The 6,000-nt window shown below is 44.6% G+C and overlaps 1 protein-coding gene across 5 annotated transcripts in view; it reads right to left on the reverse strand.

Annotated features, from left to right (window-relative positions):
- Positions 1-6,000, reverse strand: part of kcnab2a (potassium voltage-gated channel subfamily A regulatory beta subunit 2a) — a 72,400-nt gene that overhangs the window by 31,205 nt on the left and 35,195 nt on the right. The gene's annotated exons all lie outside the window — the stretch shown is intronic.

Raw genomic sequence — 6,000 nt, forward strand, 5'->3', positions numbered from 1 at the left:
TGAAAAAAAAAAAAAAAAAAAAAACAACAACAAAAAAAGCAAATGTAAGGAGTCCACAGCTTGTAATTTATCTGTCAGCTCAGGATCTGCTCCTGAGATGCGCTTTAAGTTCAAGCAAGACACAGAGAGACACAGCATGTATCAGAGAGAGAGAGAGAGAGAGAGAGAGAGAGAGAGAGAGAGAGAGAGAGAGAGGGGTGGGGGGAGGACAGAGAGAGAGAGGGGTGTGGGGGAGGACAGAGAAAGAGAGAGAGAGAGAGGAGGGGTGGAGGAGGACAGAGAGAGGGAGGGGGAGAGGGAGAGAGCGAGGGGGGACAAGCAAGCACTGCAGTAGTGAGAGGTGAAGGAGAGAGACAGAGAGAGAGAGACACAGAGTGAGAGAGAAAGAGACAGACAGAGAGAGAAAGAGAGAGAGAGACAGAGAGAGAGAGAGAGAGACAGATGAACAGACAGACAGTACTTTATATAAACACCTAGTAAAGTAAAACACACAGAAGCCTGAAGCGGAATAAAGTAGATTTTCCCCCAAACAGCTGACTGATGTTGACTGTAGTGTTTATTAACAATAATCATATAAAACACCACATTCTCCAAGCACAAGGACTTGATTACTGTCACAGGATTATATTTCTACCCCCACAAAAGTGTCTCTCACACACACACACACACACACACACACTACATCCACGCTACAAGACGCCTCCTGATACACGGTTCACAAGACAAACATCATCAGATGTAAATTTGGATTTATAATACAAGCTGCATCTCTTCAGTATGAGCATCATGGTTTTTGTCCTGGTACCGTTTCTTATATGAACAGTCAGACAGTCAGACAGTTAGACAGTCAGACAGTCAGACAGTTAGACAGTCAGACAGTTAAACAGTCAGACAGTTAGACAGTCAGACAGTTAGACAGTTAGACAGTCAGACAGTTAGACAGTCAGACAGTTAAACAGTCAGACAGTCAGACAGTTAAACAGTCAGACAGTTAGACAGTCAGACAGTTAAACAGTCAGACAGTCAGACAGTTAGACAGTCAGACAGTCAGACAGTCAGACAGTTAGACAGTCAGACAGTCAGACAGTCAGACAGTTAAACAGTCAGACAGTTAGACAGTTAGACAGTCAGACAGTTAGACAGTCAGACAGTCAGACAGTTAAACAGTCAGACAGTCAGACAGTTAAACAGTCAGACAGTTAGACAGTCAGACAGTCAGACAGTTAAACAGTCAGACAGTTAGACAGTCAGACAGTCAGACAGTCAGACAGTCAGACAGTTAAACAGTCAGACAGTCAGACAGTTAGACAGTCAGACAGTTAGACAGTTAGACAGTCAGACAGTTAGACAGTCAGACAGTCAGACAGTCAGACAGTCAGACAGTTAAACAGTCAGACAGTCAGACAGTTAAACAGTCAGACAGTCAGACAGTAGATTTGTGGCTTAAATGATTAAATAAATGTGTGTCACATCAGCACCAGTCCTGCCTCCCCTCACACACACCTATTTAACTGGCCAGACAAAAACTCTCCTGGAGTGACAGAGATCAAGCTCAATCAATGCTAGAGACACACACACAGACACACAGACACACACACAGAGACACACACAGAGACACACACAGCCACGCACACACAGAGACACACAGCCACGCACACACACACACAGAGACACACACAGAGACACACACAGAGACACACACAGAGACACACACAGAGACACACACACAGAGACACACACACAGAGAGACACACACAGCCACGCACACACAGCCACGCACACACAGCCACGCACACAGCCACGCACACAGCCACGCACACAGCCACGCACACAGCCACGCACACACACCACTCTACTGATTTTGTCTTCAGGTGGCTACGTTACGAATCTGCTGTGAATCCTGGACAGTGTGGAAGCTGAGATGCGGTGAGATGTTTTAATGTTGTCTTTTGACACAGGAATAAAACGACGCCGTCAGCCGTAACGCTTCCTTGTGATTAGCTTCACTTTTTAATCTAATAAATAAATAAAATACATGATCTGGGGCAGTAAGTTTCCCACTTTGTGCTACATAAACTACTTCCTCTGCTGCTGCCACCTTGTGTCAGAAGAGGTCAAGTTCATCATGAATATTCAACATAAATAAACCTCAAGGAAGCACAATTCATCTCGCTAGTACTCAGTACACACACACACACACACACACACACACACACACACACACACACACACTCTTTAAAGGATCTGTTGTGTGTTGGTTTTAATCTTTCTTCAAATTCCCTAAATGTTTTTGCTGAACAGTAAATGACCGAAAAATACAAAAAGTTAAATGATATTTTATTCAAATCAGTAAAATAACTTTTTAGGCAGCTGTAAATAATTTGATTTGGGTGCTTGTTACACACACACACACACACACACACACACAGGTCAGAAATGTGATATCCTGGTAACGGCAGACAACCAGGAACCATGACAACACAATTACTCATCATTATGATAACGACAGAAACATTATCATGGTTTACGATGCGATTGTTATGTTTTATTAAAAATGAAACCTCTGTCATCGTCTCTGGACTTTAATAAAGCTTCCAGGATAAACGTGTGTGTGCTCCTGTCGCGCTGGGACACCTTACAGATTAGCGGCATGTTTCGATTCCTTCGATGAGATAACGAGAACCACACAGCAGACTTCCTGTGGATTTTATCCTTCTGTTTGTGATCCGACAGACGCCGATCTCTTAAAACAGAAAGGAAAAGTGGCGACAAATCCATCGAATCGGGCGAATCGGTGTAGCGGACGAGGCAGAGCGAGATCAACTAGATTTGTTGAGTTCCCCTCATTGTTCTGAGTGTTTTGATATGTCACATGTCCATGTTGTAAAAAGTATTTTGATTTTGCATATTTTGGGGGCGGGGCTTCGGGACAACCAAAAGGCCAGTCGTTACACTGATATAAAAGTTTGTTCAGAGTATCACCCTAAAGGAGCAGAGTTTGGTGTAGATAGTTAGAAAGCTTGTCGAGTTATAAACCTCCAAAGTTTATAAGGGGAGTCTATGGGAAAAAAGGCCATTTTGAGACCCAGTACCAGAAGTACCGGTACTCAGATCGCTTAGAAAAGCGACAAACCTCAGACCAGGGTCTACAACATATCCGAATTTGGTGCATGTGGCTGAAAGCTCTAGGAGGAGTTACTCTTGATAAATTTTTGTCTACGCTTAAATATGAAAACAGAATGTTGGCTTCTACAAAGTGACATAATAAAGAGCCACAGATGATTTAATCATATACAGAGAGCTGAAGATTTATAAGTGATCGTGACCAGGGACAAGCTTTCTTACCTGAATGTGAGATAGCATTTGATATAATTGTATGCAAACACACACACACACACACACACACACACACACACACACAACAAAAAGCCATTATGCAAATGGTGTTAATCACGGCGAGCGACAGCTGCTCCTCCTGCAGCTGTTCCACACACTTGTGTAAATGCAGTGAATATTAAATCTCCGTGTTTACTCTGAGGTGTGTGTGCAAACATGACCGTCGTTATCCGATACAGAACATGTTCCAGTTCCTTTTCCCCAAACTGTAAAAGAACTCTGTGTTGTTTTGTAAGCAGATCCATCCTCCTGTCTCACACACACACACCCACACCAGTGATGGGATCAGATCCTCACACTACTACTCACTGATACCATGAGTGTTTTCACCCTGAGCTTGAAGCAGTTGCTACGTCATCCAGATCTACATGAACGTTCAGACTGGTTGAGACACGCGTCCTCTGAGCGATCCACAATCACAACCAACACCTTGTTGAAGCAGCTTCTGATTGGATTCCATCACGTCAAGTCTATCAGCATGGAACCTGAACGCAGTGAGACTCGTCTGCTTCATATTCCAGAGACAAAAGTGTCTAACAGATTTTAACACGTCACCTTTTACACACCTTTCTGTGAATAGAATTATTAGCAGAGTTTAAACGCATTTACACCTTGTTGCGAAAAGAGACTCGTCGTTCGAGTTCCTGCAAATGTTCCTCTCCAGCAAGCTGCTGGAAGCCCTTTCGGTGTCACGAAATCTCCTTCTGAAAGTAAACAAAAGAGCTCAATGTTGCTGAAGCGCGTGACTGAGTTTATTTACACAGCATGAGCCCAAACTCCTGCTTGCAATTAAAACGCCGGAAACGCTATGATTTAATATTCAACACAATATCATGGTGTTCTGCTTAATTACACTTCGAACACGCAGGAGCAGCACATCCATAACACACACACACACACACACACACACACACACACACACACACACGAGAGACTGATGGCCTGTTGGCAATCGGCTGATGGCTTCACTGTGACCTCTCTCAGGCCTCCTACAGCTGTCATCAAATAAATCGCCAAAAATAAATAAATAAATAAATAAACCACACGACTCTGCAGCCACGATCTAAACAAGAAGCTGCACAGGAAGTCAATCTACAGGAGAGCAACTCACTGCAGCTCAACATCCTCTAAAGAACAATGACTGAACACAAGCAGGAGATGTTACTTAATCAACACGTATATTAAATATTGGGAAGCTTTTAAAATCCTGTTGTAAGCTGGACTGCAATTACAGATGTAAAACTGATCACATCTTAAAGGTGAGGTCTGCGTTGTTTGAGAAACGCTTCAGAGAACTGAGTCGGGCTACAAAACTAAACAAATACAAAACTAACCTGTAGCCAATGAGCAGAAAGGGGCGTGTCTTGTCAATATGGGCGGAGAGAGTGTTCAGTGCGCATGTGTGACATTAGCATAAAGGGGCGTGTCTTGTCAATATGGGCGGAGAGAGTGTTCAGTGCGCATGTGTGACATTAGCATAAAGGGGCGTGTCTTGTCAATATGGGCGGAGAGAGTGTTCAGTGCGCATGTGTGACATTAGCATAAAGGGGCGTGTCTTGTCAGTATGGGCGGAGAGAGTGTTCAGTGCGCATGTGTGACATTAGCAGAAAGCGGTTTTAACATTGACATGGAGGATAAAAACAAAGAAAGAAAGAGAAGAAAGACTTACGATAAGGTAAGAAGTAGGACGTGTTAATATAGGATCAGCTTTCCAGCGCTGGAGAGAACTGAAGGAGCAGGAAGTTGGTCACATATTCACTAGGAACAGATTTCACCAGCGGTCTCTTATTCAACCCTCTCTTATTCCAGCTCTCTCTCTCTGGCTCTCTCTCTATCATTCCTTCTCCACATCTCTCTCTCATTCTCTCTCCTTCCTTCTCCCTCTCTCTCCGTCTCCCTCTCCTTCTCTCTCTCATTCCTTCTCCCTCTCCCTCTCTCTTATTCTCTCCCTCTCTCCCCATCATTCCTTCTCCCTCTCCCTTTCTCTCAATCATTCCTTCTCTCTCTCCCTCATTCCTTCTCCCTCCCTCTCTCTCTCTCTCCCTCTCATTCTCTCTCCATCATTCCTTCTCTCTCTCCTTCTCTCTCTCATTCCTTCTCCCTCTCCCTCTCTCTTATTCTCTCCCTCTCTCCCCATCATTCGTTCTCCCTCTCCCTTTCTCTCAATCATTCCTTCTCTCTCTCCCTCATTCCTTCTCCCTCCCTCTCTCTCTCTCTCCCTCTCATTCTCTCTCCATCATTCCTTCTCTCTCTCCTTCTTTCTCTTATTCCTTCTCCCTCCCCCTCCCTCTCTACATCATTCCTTCTCCCCCCCCCCCTCCATCATTCCTTCTCTCTCTCCCTCTCATTCTCTCTCCATCATTCCTTCTCCCTCCCTCTCCCTCTCTCCATCATTCCTTCTCTCTCTCCTTCTCTCTCTTATTCCTTCTCCCTCCCCCTCCCTCTCTCCATCATTCCTTCTCCCTCTCTCTCCCTCCCTCTCATTCTCTCTCCATCATTCCTTCTCCCTCTCTCTCCCTCCCTCTCATTCTCTCTCCATCATTCCTTCCCCCTCTCTCCATCATTCCTTCTCCCTCTCTCTCTCTCTCCCTCTCATTCTCTCTC

The sequence above is a fragment of the Tachysurus vachellii genome, chromosome 22 (assembly GCF_030014155.1).
Source record: "Tachysurus vachellii isolate PV-2020 chromosome 22, HZAU_Pvac_v1, whole genome shotgun sequence".
In the NCBI taxonomy this organism is placed as follows: Eukaryota; Metazoa; Chordata; class Actinopteri; order Siluriformes; family Bagridae; genus Tachysurus; species Tachysurus vachellii.